We start from the raw sequence: 18,877 nt of genomic DNA on the forward strand, positions 1-18,877 counted from the left end.
TATTTAGCACATTTCTTATCTATTATTTTTTATTTTATTTTTTTTATTTATTTATTTTTATTTTTTGAGACGAGTGTCGCTATGTTGCCCAGGCTGGAGTGCAGTGGTGCAATCTTGGCTCACTGCAAGCTCTACCTCCCAGGTTCATGCCATTCTCCTGCCTCAGCCTCCTGAGTAGCTGGGACTACAGGCGCCCGCCACCACACCTGGCTAATTTTTTGTATTTTTAGTAGAGAAGGGGTTTCACCATGTTAGCCAGGTTGGTCTCGATCTCTTGACCTTGTGATCCGCCTGCCTCGGCCTCCCAAAGTGCTGGGATTACAGGCATGAGCCACTGCGCCCCACCAGATTTAATACATTTCTTATGAGAACTCCTTTGAGATTTTTGGGGAGGTAATCTCACAAAATTATTGGTTTTTTTTTTCTTTCTTTCTTTTTTATAAGAAAAGAAAGATCTCACTCTCGCTCAGGCTGGAGTGCAGTGGCGTGTACTGCAGTACACGGAGCTCACTGCAGCCTCAAACTCCTGGCCTCAAGCAACCCTCCTGTCTCATCCAAAAGTGCTGGGATTACAGGCATGAGCCACCATGCCCCGCAAACAACAAAATTATTCTAATATTCACCTGGAAGTTTAAAAAAAAAAAATTGCAACCAGACTAGATGACTTTGATAAAACAACAGTTGAGGGGGCCTCTGCCAGGTATTTTCAGTGTTACAAAGGTGCAAGGATAGACAGGTCCCTGCAATGGGGCGACCCCGCCTTGGTCAAAAGGGCCCAGCTGCTCTGCTCTGCGTTATTTTCTTTTTTTTTTTTTTTTTTTTTTTGAGACGGAGTCTCGCTCTGTCACCCAGGCTGGAGTGCAGTGGCCGGATCTCAGCTCACTGCAAGCTCCGCCTCCCGGGTTTACGCCATTCTCCTGCCTCAGCCTCCCGAGTAGCTGGGACTACAGGCGCCCGCCACCTCGCCCGGCTATTTTTTTTGTATTTTTTAGTAGAGACGGGGTTTCACCGTGTTAGCCGGGATCGTCTCTCGATCTCCTGACCTCGTGATCCGCCGTCTCGGCCTCCCAAAGTGCTGGGATTACAGGCTTGAGCCACCGCGCCCGGCCTCTGCGTTATTTTCTGCACTCCCTGAGGATTCCCAGGGTGTGGCTTCCATGCTATTGAGACTGCTCCACAAACACAGCGCCCTTTTCTGCATCCTGTCTGTTCCACACATTTTAGCCCCCAGTAAGTTGTGTGGTATCAGTTAGACTGTACATTCTTCAAGAACTGCCGAAAGCTTTTCATTCCATGGCCTGCCTGATGCAGGGCAAGACCTCAGTAGGTGTTTGCGGAATAAGAAATTCTAACGGCTCCTGAATAGAGAGGTTAAAAATGTCTAAAGGCATCACAGTCCATGTGGGAGAGCAGCTCCATGGTTTCTCTCTATAGATAGCTCCTCGAAAACGCCCACAGTGAGGTTCTGTGAGAAACGGATTATAGGAGATTTCTATTTTCTTTTTCACCCTTTTCTGCATTGTCTACATTAAACACATGTGACTTTAATAACGTTAAAATATTTCAAAGTGATAAGGAAAAAATTAAGTGTAAAAAATCAAATCATAAAAGGCACAAATCAAAGTTATTGCGTGACTGGGCATGGTGACTCACGTCTGTAATCCCAGCACTTTGGGAGGCCAAAGCAGGCAGATCACTTGAGGTTAGGAGTTCGAGACCAGCCTGGCCAACATGGCAAAACCCCATCTCTAAAAAGGATAGCTGGGTGTGATGGTGCAAGCCTGTAATCCCAGCTACTCGAAAGGCTGAGGGCAGGAGAATGGCTTGAACCTAGGAGACGGAGGTTGCAGTGAGCCGAGATCGTGCCACTGCACTCCAGTCTGGGTGACAGAGTAAGACCATGTCTCAAAAACAAACAAAAACTATTGTTTGAATATGATTATTCTGAACTTGAGCTGGAGTAAGAATCTCTAATATCACTGAAAATAAAGACAAAGAGACTGATGGATTTAATAAAAATGTAAAATTTCACATCAAAACAATATAATCCCCAAATCAATTACTTAAGTCCAAACGTGGTAGAGCTCCCTGGCAGAAAAGGCAGAACCACTAGCTCCATACACAGACACAGGAAACTCGGACCAAGAGGAGCAAGGGTCCCATGCCATAGGGCCAATGGGGAGTATCTGGAGACAGTGTCAAAAAAACTCAAAGTGGGCCAGGCGTGGTGGCTCAAGCCAGTAATCCCAGCACTTTGGGAGTCCGAAGTGGGTGGATCACTTGAGGTCAGGAGTTCGAGACCAGCCTGACCAACATGGTGGAACCCCATCTCTATTAAAAATACAAAAATTAGCTGAGTGTGGTGGCAGGCACCTGTAATCCCAGCTACTGGGAGGCTAAGGCAGGAGAATCGCTTGAACTTGGGAGGCAGAGGTTGCATTGATCTGAGATTGTGCCACTGCACTCCAGCCTGGGCAACAGAACAAGGCTGTCTCAAAAAACAAAACTAAACACCTCAAAGAGCCTAGAGGAAGGCAAAACAAGGACACTGGATCCCACAGTTACACAAAAACAGCTGAGGTCACTTAAGCGGGAATGTTTCTTCCCCTTGCAGTAGCAGGAGGCTTGGTGTGTCCCATGCAAACAGCCCATTTGCCCTTCAACCCGCCTCCCTGCCAACACGCGGCAGCCCCTCCTGCCACCTGCTCGGTGGCTTGCCTGTAAGCACAGCATCACTGTCCAGCACAGCTTACCTTTTCTGTAGCCTGGTGACACATGTGATATCTGTGCTCAGCCCGTCCACTCATAACACAACATCTCATCTCTCTTCCCCGAATCCCAATAATCCTCCCTAAGGGGCATGAGCACTGTCTTCGATGGTTTAAAAGGTTGACATATGAAAGATTTGACTCATTCTGTGTTGTACCCACTCACAGGGTGGAGAAGAGACCAACAGTGAAATAAGCGTTTGGCAAATGTCTGTTCAGCAGAGGAATTTCTCAAAATTCTAACAGTGCTGGAGCAGTCAAAGGAGAAACGCCAAGGGCCTAGAGTAGAATGTGGTTTCCAGCTGTCTTGACATCAGGGTTGCTGGCCCACGGACACACTTCCAGAGCCACCCCTTCCAGGGTCATCATGGCCCAGTCCTGCTCTAGATGCCATCTGCCCAACAGCCCAGGGGAGAGTGTCCAGCCTCCTAATGTGAGCCTCAGTCTGAACCCCTTTCTATAACAGAGGCCAGACCTCATAATCTCATCAGCAGCTCTGGCCTGCTACTGCCGTGGCTGCCCTCTCCAGCCACTGGTGTTAACTTCAAATGATATAGGCACTTCCAAATGAAATCCACGTAAAAGGATAGGCCATATCACTTTAAAAGACACTTCAAAGCATTTTCGGTAACGGCAGGATTTGCAATAAGTGTATTACATCATCTCAAGATCCATGCTCACGGTCCACTGTCCACCCCTGCACCCTCAGCCCCTGGCCCCTGGCAGGCCAAGAGCAATCTGCAGAATGAATGAATGAATGAATGAAGTGCATTTCAGAGGCTGCAGCCTCATTTGAGGGGACAACTTGGGGGCAGGTGCAGTTTCAGAGCCCCTCCTCTGTCTGCCACCTATCCAAAGTCCCCCATGGCTCAACAATCAAGTGCATGTTTAGACTAATAAGCAAATGAAGTCATCTGCAGCACTATCCTGTCCCCACCCCTTCAGGACTGTATCATTTTGTACAGGTTTAAATTCCCTATCAGGGATGGCACCAGGCACAAAATATGGGGGGGGGGGGATGCAAAAACTCAGTAATCTAATATTTTAATGCAGTCTTTTAAAAAATCGAAATTAATGCAAAAAATCCATAATAAAATATTCAAATCTAATTTAATTTTATTTATTTTGAGATGGAGTCTCGCTCTGTCGTCATCCAGGCTGGAGTGCAACGGGGTGAGCTCAGCTCACTGCAACCTCCACCTCCTGGGTTCAAGCGACTCTCCTGCCTCAGCCTCCTGAGTAGCTGGGATCACAGGCGTCCACCACCACGCCCGGGTAATTTTTGTATTTTTAGTAGAGACGGGGTTTCGCCATGTTGGCCAGGCTGGTTTTGAACTCCTGACTTCAGGTGATCCGTCTGCCTTTGGCCTCCTAAAGTAATGGGATTACAGGCGTGAGCCACCGCACCCGGCCCAGAATATTCAAATTTTAAATAAAGACAGGACCAGTAACAATGTACCCTGTGGAGCCATTTTAAGAGTCTGATGTGAAAGGAAAAAATAGGACTGAATTTTTTCATTACTCTTGACCTTTTTTAGAGACTGCATTAAAATATTATTTATCTTGATTGCTGCGATTTGGGCAGCCTCTAAACTCCTGTGCCCGTGACAAATGCCTCACTGGCCTCATCCTAGCCGCGGCCCGACCCTGCTAACGGCATTTCCAGAAGATGGGCAGAGGACAAGCCAAACACCAGGAGGGACCATGCGGCCTGGGAAACAGTTCGGCAAGGAGGCCGGGCCCCGTCCCACCACGGAGGGCGGAGGATTCGGCCTGCACCAGACCCAAACGAGGGGCAGTCCGGCCTCTGCTGGCAGAAGCAGCGCTTCCAAGTATTTTCATATGGTGGCTTTGCAGAGCTGCGCGGTCCAGAAGAGGGTTTCAGGCTGCAAAGCGGGAAAGTCCTGAGGGCGCTCTGCGCTCCAAGCCAGACGCCCACAATCTCTTCTACGTCATGCAATATTCAAGTACGCGGCCTCCTTCCCGCGCTTTCGCGCCCACAGGCTGGGCCAATCACAGTGCCGCGCTTTTCATACTGACCAACAGGCGGTGGGCGGGCCGCCGGTGACCGTTACCCGGCAGGCGCCGCGGCTGGCTCTGGTGACGCCACTGGCTCGGAGGCGGCTGCAGAGAGCGGGACCCTGGCCCTTGGAGGGGGCAGCGGCGGTAGCTATCTAGCGGCTCCGAGGTGCGACGGACAGAGACGCGGGGCGGCAGGTCGGGCGGCGAGGCCGGCGAGGGCGAGGCCATGGGCTTGAGCGGTTGGGGATGGCGAACCCCGCGTGGGGCCGGTCCCGGCGGCGAGGCCCGTCCCGCTGAGGCACGCGGGGACTCCGAACGGCGGTGTAGGCGAGGCCAGCGAGGCGGGCTGGGGACTGGCGCGTTCCTCGGGCGGCACTGGAGTGCCGGCACCGCAAAAGTCGGTCTCGAACGAAGTCGCGGGGGGCTGGTCACTCAAACGCGGTTATGTCCCTGGGGAAAGCTAGAAATTCGCGTATATGCTTATTCTTGCCGCGGAGACTGGTGGAGCCTCTGCTGCGTGGCGGGGACTCTAGCGACAGGGGGACGCGAGGTGCATTCTGTACTCAGGCGTGTGTGCCCTTGACGCGTCGGACGCCCTGGAGGAGGCACCAGCTCCTGACCTAGTGTGAGGGGCCCGGACGGTTTCCCTAAGAAGCGCGTATTTAAGATGGGATCTGAAGTTGAGCGTGAATTAAAGGTGGGGTGGGGAGTGGGCAGGCGAGAGAACGAACAGGACCTGACTTTTTGTATTTTTAGTAGAGACTTTTTGTATTTTTAGGGGTTTGGTCTCGATCTCCTGACCTCGTGATCCACCCGCCTCGGCCTCCCAAAGTGCTGGGATTACAGGCGTGAGCCACCGCGCCCGGCCAGGGCCTGACTTTTTAAGGAAAAGGAAAGGAGGGTGTATCTGGAAGACACAAAGTGCCCAGGTTAACACAGAGGACCATTGTTGGGTTTTACAGGGCTTATTCAGATTTTCATCTGTCTGAAAACAGTGACAGTCCGTTGCTGAGTTTTAAGCAGGAGCGTAACTGATTCGATAAGCATTTTAGAAAGATGATTCTGGCCAGATGTGAGATGATTGCCTGAATAGTTGTGAGAGTCAGGAGTTAAAATTGACAAGACCTCAGAGATAAGGGAGGTAGGTGTCAAGGGCTAGTCCTGTGATTTCTGGCTGAGTTCTGGCGATACCATTCCCTGGAGTTTGGTGCACTGGAGGAAATAGTTTGGTAAGTGAGAACTAAAAGAAAATAATAAAAATGGGCATGTACCTAGGAGTAGAGTTGCTGGATCATGTGGTTATCTTGTGTTTAACTTTCTGAGGAACTGCCATACTTCTCCAGAGTGGCTGCCCCATGTTACATTCCCACCAGCAATGGATGAGGGTTCTGATTTCTCCATGACCTGCTCAACACTGTTACTGTTAACTGTTACTGTCATCCTAGTGGGTGTGAAGTGATATCTTTTGGTTTTGATTTGCATTTCCCCCATGACTCTTGATAAATTGAGCATATTTTCATGTGTTTATTGGCTATTTTTATATCCTCTTTGTCAAGTCATTTGCTCATTCTTAATATTGGGTGGTTTGCCTTTTTATTGTTCAGTTGTAAGAGTTTTTTCTATATTCTAGATAATAGACCTCTAGGGCATACATGATCTACAAGTACTTTCGTTATACTACAATTTTCTCTTTGGCAAACGTTTTTAACTTTGGGTGTCTTCATATTTAAGAATGAAGCTTGCAACACACTGCAGATTTCAGTAAATGCAGATTTGAGTGTAGAATCAGATGTGAATGAGAATCCAGCTTGAAATAGTGTTGCTTTTCTCACCAATTTTTTGAAAATGTGTTTTTAATTTAAAACTTTACTTAAGTAATGAATGTACTTTCTAAGAATAAATTAATAAATATTTGAAAATGTTGCTTTAATTTGTAATATGGTAAGTATTGATGGATATTACCCAAATAAAAAAAATACTCCTTGGGACTCTCAATTTTTTTTTTTTTTTTTTTTTTTGAGACAGAGTTTCACTCTTGTTACCCAGGCTGGAGTGCAATGACGTGATCTTGGCTCACTGCAACCTCTGCCTCCCGGATTCAAGTGATTCTCCTGGCTCAGCCTCCTGAGTAGCTGGGATTACAGGCACCCACTACTACACCCAGCTAATTTTTTGTATTTTTAGTAGAGACAGGGTTTCACCATGTTGGCCAGACTGGTCTCAAACTCCTGACCTCAAGTAATCCACCCACCTCAGCCTCCCAAACTGTTGGGATTACAGGCGTGAGCCACTGTGCCCAGCCAGGGTTCTCAATACTTTTTAAGAATATGAAGAGCTGGCTGGGTGCAGTGGTTCATGCCTATAATCCCAACACTTTGGAAGACTGAGGTGGGTGGATCCCATGAGCGAGGAGACCATCCTGGGCAGCATGGTGAAGCCCTGTCTCTACAAAAAAGTTATCCAGGCATGGTGGTGCATGCCTGTAGTTCAGCCACTCGGGAGGCTGAGGTGGGAGGATCACCTGAACCCCCCAGGGAGGTTGAGACTGCCATGAGCTGTGTTGCTGCCATAGCACTCCAGCCTCCAGCCTGGGCAACAGAGTGAGACCCTGATCTAGATATATATATACACAATATTTTGAACAATCAGATGTATCAAATATATATGTGTTTGAATTATCTTGGCCCACTGCAACCTCCATCTCCTGGGTTCAAGTGATCCTCCCACTTCAGCTTCCCAAGTAGCTGGGAACACAGGCTTGCACCACCATGCCCAACTAATTTCTTATATTTTTGTTAGAGACAGGTTTCACCATGTTGCCTAGGCTGGTCTGGAACTCCTGAGCTCAAGCAATCTGCCTGCCTCGGCCTCCTATAGTGCTGGGATTACAAGTGTGAGCCACTGCACCTGGCCAGACTAGTTCATTTTCATACATAATAACTCTAGTTATCATCTAAGAAGAAGGAATGACTCTTATCTTGGAGCCATTCCTTATTTCTCCTTTTACATTGGGATGCTCTATGCCCTTTCCTGCTTCTTAGCCTGTCTAGCCCCTACTTGACCATCATTTACTTTTTTGATAAGTTTTTCCTTACCTTTATTAATGCAACCATGCTATACAATTATTGTCTATGTAACTGTCTTATTTAACCCCTAATTGTCTTATTTAACTTTGTGAATCCCAAAGTAGGTACAGGTTATATTTTTCTTGGTCAGAATTTTAGTTTTTAATTTCTTTTTATCCTTTTTTCTAGCAAGGATTTGAACATAAAATTAATTGCTTTTTAAAAACAACTAGCAGTTTGAAAAACTCCAAATACATTTTTGAGCATGTTACATTTTATCCTTTCAGTCAAAATCAATACTAAAGGAGTCCTACCCCCAATGGCTAGCTCTTACTCATCATTCAGATCTGAGGTTAAGTAACTCTCTGAAAAGCCTTCACTAATCCTTAGACTAGGTTAAGTCTTGAATATTTCCCATAGCACCTTGTGCTTCTCAAAATATCCAGACTGTAGGAATTTCTTAGGGCAGGGGTTCCCAACCCCCAGCCTGAGCTCTGCCTCCTGTCAGATCAGCAGCAGCATTAGATTCTCATAGGAACTCAAACCCTGTTGTGAACTGTGCATGTGAGGGATCTAGGTTGCGTGCTACCTATGAGAATCTAACTAATGCCTGATGATCTGAGGTGGAACAGTTTCAGCTCAAAGCCACTACCCTACCTCCAATCCTCCGGTCCGTGGAAAAATTATCTTACACAAAACTGGTGTCTGGTACCAAAAAGGTTGTAGACTGTTGTCCTCAAGTATTGTTTCTGAGCCCCAAATTAGGCTGTTGAATCTATATTTTTAATGAGCGCCCCAAGTGATTCTTACATCAGGTAAGTTTGGGAAAACGTACTCTAAATTTATAGAAGATTTACGTGCATCCATCCCCCTTTTGGAAATTGTATGCCTGTTGTGCTTCATAGAGCCAGTGACTGATCACCTCTTTGTCCTCAACACTTAACATGTAACTTAGAAAACACAGGCTCAGTAATTATTGAATAATGTATTAAAGAATGTTTCTCCAAATAAAGGTATTCATCCCTGAAACTGGAAGTGTAATTGCTTGGTAATAGGGTAGACATTATTTAACATCATTAGAAATTGCCCAGTTTCCAAATGGTTTTAACAATTTGTATTCCCTCAAGCAATGTTTAAGAATTCTAGTTTGTCCACATCCTCACCAATATCTGGTGTTAGCACTCTTTTTAAAAGCCATTTTGGCCAGGTGCAGTGGCTCATGCCTGTAATCCCAGCACTTTGGGAGGCCAAGGCGGGTAGATCGCTTGAGCTCAGGAGTTCAGGACCCAAGTGGATCACTTGAGGTCAGGAGTTTAAGACCAACCTGGCCAACATGGTGAAACCCCATCTGCACTAAAAATACAAAAATTAGCTGTATGTGGTGGTGCGCGCCTGTAGTCCTAGCTACAAAGGAGGCTGAGGCAGGAGAATCACTTTGACCTGGGAGGTAGGGGTTGCAGTGAGCCAAGATCACACCACTGCACTCCAGCCTGGGCGACAGAGCGAGACACACACACACACACACACACATACTCTCTCTCTGGGTGACAGAGAGACACACACACACACACAAATTTTAAGCCATTCTAATGAATGTAAAGTGGTACCGTGGTTGTTTAAATTTGCATTTCCCTGATGACTAATGATGTTGAGCATGTTTTCATACCTATAAGCAATTTAAAAAATCTATTTGTACAAGTTATTTATGTAATCTGAATAAGCATCTTCTTTTGGATATATGGATTGTGAATACTTTATTCCAGTCTTTGGCTTGTGTTTCCATTTTTTAAGTAATGTCTTTTGATGAGGAGAAGTTTCTTAATTTTGCAGAATCCCAATCAACAACTTTTAAATTAACACCTTTTGTGTTCTAAGAAATCTTTGCCTATTCCAAAGTCATGAATATATTCTGTTGTGTTTTGAAAAGCATTATAAATTTGGTTTTCACATTTAAAAATATGATTAATCTCCCTTTTATTGTTGTGTGTGATGTGGTGTGGGTCCAGGCATTTTTTCCCCTCCAGGTAAAAATCTAGATTGTAGAAATCTACTTGTGCCAGTACCATTTATTGAATATGCCTTAGACCTTTTTTTCTTTTTTCTTTTTTTTGAGACAGAGTCTTGCTTTGTCACCGAGGCTGGGGTGCAGTGGAGCAATCTGGGCTGACTGCAACTTCTGGGGTTCTCCTGCCTCAGCCTCCCAAGTAGCTGGGACTGCAAGCGTGTGCCACCATGCCCAGCTAATTTTTGTATTTTTAGTAGAGACAGGGTTTCACCGTATTGGGTAGGCTGGTCTCAAACTCCTGACCTCAGGCGATGCACCCTCCTCAGCCTCCCAAAGTGCTGGGATTATAGGCATGCGCCACCATGCCTGACCAATACCACATTTTCTTTATCCAGTCTACCACTGATGGGTACTGCGTTGATTCTGTCTTTGCTATTGTGAATAGCACAGTGATGAATGTACAAGTGCATGTGTCTTTTTGGTAGAATGATTTATTTTCCTGTTAGTATATACCTAGTAATGGGATTGCTGGGTCAAATGGTAGCTCTGTTTTAAGTTGAGAAATCTCCAGACTGTTTTCCACAGTAGCTGGCCTAATTTACATTCCCACCAACAGTTCCCTTTTCTCCACAGCCTTGCCAGCATCTGTTGTTTTTTGACTTTTCATAATAGCCATTCTGGCTGGTGTGAGATGGTATTACATTGTGGTTTTGATTTGCATTTCTCTGATTAGTGATGCTGAGCATTTTAAAATATTTGTTAGCTGCTCATATGTTTTCTCTTGAGATGTGTCTGTTTATGTCCTTTGACCATTTTTTAATAAAGTTGTTTTTCACTTACTGATTTGTTTAAATTCCCTATAGATTCTGGATATTAGGCCAGAATCTATAGATAGCAGATGCATAATTTGCAAATATCTTCCCCCATTTTGCAGGTTGTCTGTTTACTCTGTTAATAGTTTCTTTTGCTATGCATAAGCTCTTTAGTTTAATTAGGTCCCACTTGTCTTTTTTTTTTTTTTTTTTCCCTGCAATTGCTTTTGGGGACTTACACATTCTTTGCCAAGGCAAACCCACAGCCAACATTATACTGAACGGACAGAAGCTCGAACTATTCCTCCTGAGAACTGGAACAAGACAAGGATGCCCACTTTCACCACTCTTCTTCATTGTAGTCCTCGCCAGAGCAATCGAGCAAGAGAAAGAAATAAAAGGCATCCAAATAGGAAGAGAGGAAGTCAAACTGTCTCTGTTTGCAGACTGTATGATTCTGTACCTAGAAAACCCCATAGTCTCTGCCTAAAAGCTCCTAGATCTGATAAACAACTTCAGCAAAGTTTCAGGATATATCAATGTACAAAAACCAGTAGCATTTATATACACCAACAATGACAAGGCTGAGAGTGGAATCAAGAACACAATCCACTTACAGTAGTCACAAAGAAAATGAAATGCCTAGGAATACAGCCTACCAGGGAGGTGAAGGATCTCTACAAGGAGTACTGTAAAGCACTGCTGAAAGAAATCAGACAACACAAATAAATGAAATCCATGCTCATGGATAAAAAGAATAAATATTGTAAAAATGGCCATACTCCCCAAATCAATCTACAGATTTAACACTATTCCTATGAAACTACCAATATTATTTTCACACAATTAGAAAAAAACTATTCTAAATTCGTATGGAACCAAGAAAGAGCCTGAAGAGCCAAAGCAATGAGAGAAGGACTCCCTTATTCAAATAAATGGTGCTGGAATAACTGTCTAGTCATATGCAGAAGATTGGAGATAGACATCTACCTTTCACCATATACCAAAATTAACTGAAAATGAATCAAAGATTTAAATGTAAGACCTCAAGGCCAGGTGCAGTGGCTCAAGCCTGTAACCCTAGCACTTTGGGAGGCCATGGCAGGAGGACTGCTTGGGCCCAGGAGTTTGAGACCAGCCTGGACAACATAGGGAGACCCTGCCTCTACAGAGAATTTTAAAATTAGCCAGGCATGGTATTGTGCACCTGTAGTCCCAGCTACTCAAGGGGGTGTGTGGGGGAGTGCTAAGGTGGGAGGATCACTTGAGCCTGGGAGGTCAAGGCTGCAATGAGCTCTGATGGCACCACTGCACTCCAGCCTGGTTGAGAGAGCAAGACCCTGTCTCAAAAAAATTAAAAACAACAACAACAAAAGTAAGACCATAAACTATAAAAATCTTAGAAGACAACCTAGGAAATACTCTTCTTGACATCAGCCTTATTTATTTCTTCTTGTATTCATTTTGGAAGGTGGTTTTCAAGGAAGTATGTCCATCTGAGTTGTAGAATTTGGCAGATAAAGTTGTTTATTATATCCTCTGTCATTTTAATGGCTGTAGATCCCATAGTAATGTTCCTTTATTATTCATGACATTGGTATTTTGTGTTGTCTCTTTTTCTTAGGTAAGTCTAACAAAGGCATAAGAAGGGTTATAAATTTTGTCAGTCTTTTTAAAGAAACAGTTTCTGGTTTTATTAACTTTTATCTATTCATCTATTTTGTTTACTTCTCCTCTTTTATTGTTTCCATCCTACTTTCTTTGGGCTTAATATTCCTGCTTTTTCTAGTTTCTTAACATAGAACCTGTGTGAGAAAACTGTTATATGACACAGTGTAGGACTGTGATTTCTGAGAGAAAGGAAACACCCAGCGTGAGTCCTATGATTATAGCCTGGCTTCCTGCCTGGAAGCACATTGCATACCATGGAAAAAGAACAAGGACTTCAAGCACAGGAGAAGTCTCCCTGAGTTGAGCTAGAGATTGGAGTTCAGAAAGGTTAAAGCAGTTAGAAATTGCAGGACAGTGTTCCTGAGAGAAGGGAGATATATAGAAGAAAAGCTCCAGAAATCTGCAGGGGGACTCCCTCCTTAAGACTTGTCAAACACTAATATGTGTATTTGTAGTTACAAACTGATGAAGCTATCACATGCTTTGACCTTAATGTATATTTCTTCTACCCAGAGCATTCTGCTCAGAAGTTGCCCACCTGGCAAGGAGTTTTGAAAATACTCCAGGTACAGGGAGTTTAGTAAGTCCCACTGTCACTGCCACAATATCTGCTTTTTAAGATTTCTCAATTTTATAAGATTATCTTTTTCATAAATTCTCTAAAGCTGCGTATTTTCATTTATAAGTAGATAAATGTATCATTTTAATAGTTTGTCTTTAAATCAAGAGATTTCACTTGTGTCATGTAAGAACTTCATTTAAATTTTTAATAATAAGGAGAATGACAGGCTAAGTAATGCAGCCCTCTTACTCACTGAAGGCAATTTAAACACCTAGGGGAAAAAAAAATTGAGATGGAGTCTTGCTCTGTTGCTCAGGATGGAGTGCAGTGGTGCAATCTTGGCTCACTGCAACCTCTACCTCCCAGGTTCAAGTGATTCTCCTGCCTCAGCCTCCCTAGAAGCTGAGATTACAGGCACCTGCCACCGCACCTGGCTAATTTTTTATATTTTTAGTAGAGACATTTCACCATGTTGACCAAGCTGGTCTCAAACTCCTAACTTCAAGTGATCCGCCACCTTGGCCTCTCAAAGTGCTGGGATTACAGGCCTGAGCCACTGTGCCCAGTCCCGGAAAAATATTTTTTTAAATCTTCTCAAAAGCATCTGAGAACTCGTCAGATAAGAAGTTACCAGGTAGGCCGGGCGCGGTGGCTCAAGCCTGTAATCCCAGCACTTTGGGAGGCCGAGACGGGCGGATCACGAGGTCAGGAGATCGAGACCATCCTGGCTAACACGGTGAAACCCCGTCTCTACTAAAAAAAATACAAAAAACTAGCCGGGCGCGGTGGCGGGCGCCTGTAGTCCCAGCTACTCGGGAGGCTGAGGCAGGAGAATGGCGTGAACCCGGGAGGCGGAGCTTGCAGTGAGCTGAGATCCGGCCACTGCACTCCAGCCTGCGCGGCAGAGCGAGACTCCGTCTCAAAAAAAAAAAAAAAAAAAAAAAAAAAAAAAAAAAGAAGTTACCAGGTCACAATTTGCGAAAGAATGGGAACCTTAAGAAGTAAGCCTAGCATTACAAACAACTTTTGCCCTGAAAATATTTGTGAATTTAAAAGAAATGATTTGAGAGGATAGGCTGTGCTTTTGACAGCCTTAGGGCAGTAAGAGGACAAAAGTCAGAGTCTTCAGGTGATCAGAGGTGAGACCCAAGGAATAGATTATTTGGCTTGGGATCCAATGTGCTTAGGATCCTAGAGGGCTGTGCCTTACAATTAAAGTAAACCAGCCCTTCCTCAGACTATACTTTTCTGTGCAGCCTAGAATATCTCAAATTTCAGTTAGAGATTCCAGATTATTAATTCCCTATGGCACCTAGAAGTAGCAAACAAGTTCTCTTTGAGGGACACTAACACCATTTTAGGGTTCAAATTATTTATATATACAACTTACCAAATACAGTTCTAGAACATAATTAAAACATCACCAGACATCCAAAATGACAAGACATAATGAGCCAGAAAACAATAATAGACAATACAAACAGATCCACAGAGATTCCAGTTACTGGAGTTAGTAAATACAGACTGTAAAATGACTATTTACTGTCTTTCAGAAGAGAACAGCTAATGTTAAAAGTTTTACTACAAATCATGCATTAAAAATGGCATTACAGGGCCAAGTGCAGTGGCTCAGGCCTGTAATCCTAGCACTTTAGGAGGTTGAGGTGGGTAGATCACTGGAGTCGAGGAGTTCAAGACCAGCCAGAGATGGCAAAACCCCATCTCTACAAAAAACACAAAGATTAGCTGGGCATGGTGGCTTGCACCTAGCTACTAGGGAAACTGAGGTGAGAGGATCACTTGAGCCTGGGAGGTCAAGACTGCAGTGAGCCATGGTCGCCCCACTGCACTCCAGCCTGGGTGACAGAGCAAGGCCCTGTCCCCTCACCCTCTCCCCGCCAAAAAAGCATATCAGAAAAAAAAAAAAAAACTAGGTAAAAATTCTAGAACTAAAAAATTTCAGGTCAATTAGGAACTCAATGGATGGGTTTCACATCAAAATTAGAACTATAGAAAGAATTTGTGAAATAGAAGGTTAAACTATCCAGACTGAAGCATGGAGAGACAAAAGGATGGAAAAAATACAGAAGCAAGGCAAGAGATGTGACAGATACAGTGAAAAGGTCTAAATAAGTTCAACTGGAGTCTTATAAAGGAAACTACTTCTAGAAATCCCCAGTATTTTATAAACATTTTCCATATTATAAATAAAAATCTACCTCTCTTGTTTTTATAAGCTGCATGATAGGTATTCCATTATATTAAAACGCTATACTTTTTGATGCAATCTCCTTGGCTGTTTTAAAATTTGTTACTAAAAAATAATTCTTCAGTGAACATAATTGTGCATATCATCAAACATATATGTCAGCTTTTTTCCATAGGAATAGTCCTAGAAAAAGCATTTCTAGGTCAAGGAATATGTACCCAACATTGCCAAATCATCTTTCAGAAGGTTGGAAGAATTTCAGTTCTCATTATATATGAATGTCCATTTCATGACCCTTAATACAGTGTATGATCAGTCTCTACCAATTTGATAATCAAGAATCCATCCATTTTGATTTGCATTTTTGACAGTAACTAGTTTATATCTTTTTAATATAGTTGACTCAAGTCTTATGAATTGTCCAAACATAACTTTCATATACTTTTCTTTTGGTATATTACTAGTTTGCAGGAGTACTTTATGCATTAGGTCTATTACCTCTTTGTTTGAAATAATTTTCCTGAGTTTATCATTTTGTTTAATCTTTTTCTTGGTTCTAATTATTTTTTAAAATTTTTTCTTGAGCCCCCGACTATCTCCTTCCTTTGTTTCCTTTTACAGCAAGAAATTTGAATGAAATGTGTATACTTAATGTCTCTAGTTCTTTCTTTTACTTGTGAGTCTACTCAAGAAAGGCATCTTTCAATATTCCATATCTGCATCTACTGGTCTTTCTCCTACCACACATAATGCTCCTTCTCACTCTCCTTTGTTGGTTCCTCTTTATCTCTTCAACCTTTTTCAACTTTGGAATGCCTCAGCACCTAATTCTTGAGTCTCTACTCTGCCTATTTCTATATTCAAGCAGTAGGTAATTACATTCAAGTTCATAGATTTAAATCTCTATTCTGATGATTCCCAAATTTGTATCACTAACTAGGTCAGTGCTATTCAGCAGAAATGCAATACAAGCAATATATGTGACTTGAAATTTTCTAGTAGCCACACACAGTGGCTCATGCCTGTAATCCCAGCTACTCAGGAGGCTGGCTGGGGTGGGAGGATTACTTTAACCCAGGAGTTCAGGGCTGCAGTGAGCTGTGATTGTGCCACTGCACTCCAGCCTGGGTAAAAGAGCAAACCCCTTCTCTTTAAACAAAACAAAAAAACCTTTTGACTGAAGAATAAATCAAAAATGGCAAACCTTCATGATAATATTCCAGCCCCTTTATTATTTTTTAAAAAGGCAGAAAGAGGTGAAGTTATTTTTAATGTTTTATTTAACCCAGTATATAAAAAATATTTCAACATGTAATCAAATAAAATGTTAATGAGATATTACATGTTTTTCATATGAAGTTTCTGAAATCTGGTGTGTGTTTTACACTACAAAACATCTCAATTCAGCTTAACCAGATTTCCTTTTTTTTTTTTTTTTTTGAGACGGAGTCTTGCTCTGTCACCCAGGCTGGAGTGCAGTGGCCGGATCTCAGCTCACTGCAAGCTCCGCCTCCCAGGTTTACGCCATTCTCCTGCCTCAGCCTCCCGAGTAGCTGGGACTACAGGCGCCCGCCACCGCGCCCGGCTAGTTTTTTGTATTTTTAGTAGAGACGGGGTTTCACCGTGTTAGCCAGGATGGTCTCGATCTCCTGACCTCGTGATCCGCCCGTCTCGGCCTCCCAAAGTGCTGGGATTACAGGCTTGAGCCACCGCGCCCGGCCAACCAGATTTCAAGTGTTTAATAGCCACGTGTGGCTGCTGCTCAATGCAGCTGTAGGTAATTTTGCTGATCTCCAGACCTTTATATCTCCATTTGAATGTCAAATAGATACCTGTTTCTCTTACAATGTGCATTCATTTTAACAAAGACAAATCCTCTTGGTTTGAACCTCAGTAGATCCAGTATCTAATCACTTTTTATCTCCTCTGTTGCAGTCACTGTGGTCCCAGCTATCACATCCTGACTGGCTAGGTATCTGCATGGTTCTTTTCTTCTCTTTCAGTTTATTTTCCAAGTCTCACCTTATCAGAGAAGTATTCCTTCATTACTGGCCAGCTCCAGATCCATTATGCCTATGCACAGTAAATCAATCGCTGTAACATGAATTTTGCAAAAGAGAAAAATTTTTTTGCAAGGGCATTGAGCAAGGAGGAGGGAGGGAGAAGAGCTCTCGAGTCTGCCTCCCTGAAGAAGATAAGGCTTAGGGATATTTATGGGTTAGGGAAGTAGAGTGGTCTAAGGCATGAGGAAAGGTAATTGGCATGGAGTAAAAAGGAAGTAACAGGTTTATTCTGCACAAACCTAGCCAGAGTTCATGGCATTTCATAGGATGCTTAGGAGGATCTGAGGGTGGCATTTTTGACCCTCCAGCATCAAAAGGCCACCTCTCAGGTATTTGTACTGGCCCAGTTGAAGGATCCGTTGTCTCGACCAGTTTGAATTGGACAGGAGCTGGCCCAAGTTTCTGAAAAACCGAGCAACCGTTACTGTGGTGACCTTTGAACATTATCTATAAAGTAGCCAGGGAAGGTTAAGTTTGAATGTCACAGCCTTCAGCTACTGCAGCCTTCAGCTTCATAAGAAAAGAAAAAAAATGACAAGACGAAAGCTACCAAAGGCAAACAGGGCAGGCAGACCTGATCAAATTAACCCCTCAGTTTCACCTGGACTACCTTATTTAACATATAAACCTCTCCTCCTCACATACAAATACATATCCACAAAAATCAGTATTCCTTTATCTGTTCGATGCTTTATTTCTGGTGTTAATTTTTGAGGAATTACTGTTTCTTTTTTTTTTTTCCTTAATACTGGGTTTCCAGTTGCCCAGACAGGAGTGCAGTGGCATGATCATAGCTCACGCTGGACCTCAACCTGCCAGTCTCAAGCAATCCTCTCACCCCAACCTCCTAAGTAGCTGGGACTACAGGGGCACGCCACCATGCCTGGCTAATTTTTGCATTGTTTGTAGAGTCAGGGTTTTGCCATGTTACCCAGGCTGGTCTCAAACTTCCTGGCCTCAAGTAATCTCCCCACCTTAGCCTCCAGAAGTGCTGGTGTTACAGGCATGAGCCACCGTGCCCAGCCACCATTTCTCTTTGCTCTGTGGTTTGATAGGAATTGATATAAGGTGTATCTTTGATGGCCTTTTCATTTTTTTTCATGTTGATACTCTGTTCACCTGCTTCTGAGTCTTTTTTAAAATAAAAATTTCCTAGAAAATTGCCTATTTTTGTTAAATTTTAAAATTATCCTTCAGTGGCGTACATGGCATTCTCAATTTTTAAAAGTACCTCTTTATTGCTTGCTAAAATGCTCCTTTTCTCAATGCTCATTTTTGTTTCCGTCTTCTCTTAACAAGATTTGTCTTGTCTTTTATCTACTTTTTTTTTTTTTTTTTTGGAGTCTCACGTTGTCACCCAGGCTGGAGTGCAGTAGTGCAATCTTAGCTCACTGCAACCTCCATCTGCCGGGTTCAAGTAATTCTCGTGCCTCAGCCTCCCACATAATTGGGACTACAGGCACACGCCACCACACCCGGCTAATTATTTGTATTTTTAGTGGAGACAAGGTCTCACTCACCACATTGCCCAGCCTAGTCTCAAACTCCTGAGCTCATGCAATCCACCCACCTCAGCCTCCCAGAGTGCTGGGATTACAGGCGTGAGACACTGCGGCCAGCTGTTATTTACCTACTTTTAGTAGTCTTTTAAAAGAATAGCTATCGATTTTAGTTACCATTTTTACTGTTTTTAAAGTGAT

General features: G+C 43.6%; 1 protein-coding gene across 1 annotated transcript in view; it reads left to right on the forward strand.

Annotated features, from left to right (window-relative positions):
- Positions 1–5,893: 5,893 nt before the first annotated feature.
- Positions 5,894–18,877, forward strand: part of RBM44 (RNA binding motif protein 44) — a 44,666-nt gene continuing 31,682 nt past the window's right edge. Inside the window, exon 1 of the mRNA XM_074010613.1 lies at positions 5,894–6,019. The gene's annotated coding sequence lies outside the window, so the exon portion shown is untranslated. The remainder of the gene's footprint in view (positions 6,020–18,877) is intronic.

This window comes from Macaca fascicularis, chromosome 12 (genome assembly GCF_037993035.2).
Source record: "Macaca fascicularis isolate 582-1 chromosome 12, T2T-MFA8v1.1".
Classification (NCBI taxonomy): domain Eukaryota; kingdom Metazoa; phylum Chordata; class Mammalia; order Primates; family Cercopithecidae; genus Macaca; species Macaca fascicularis.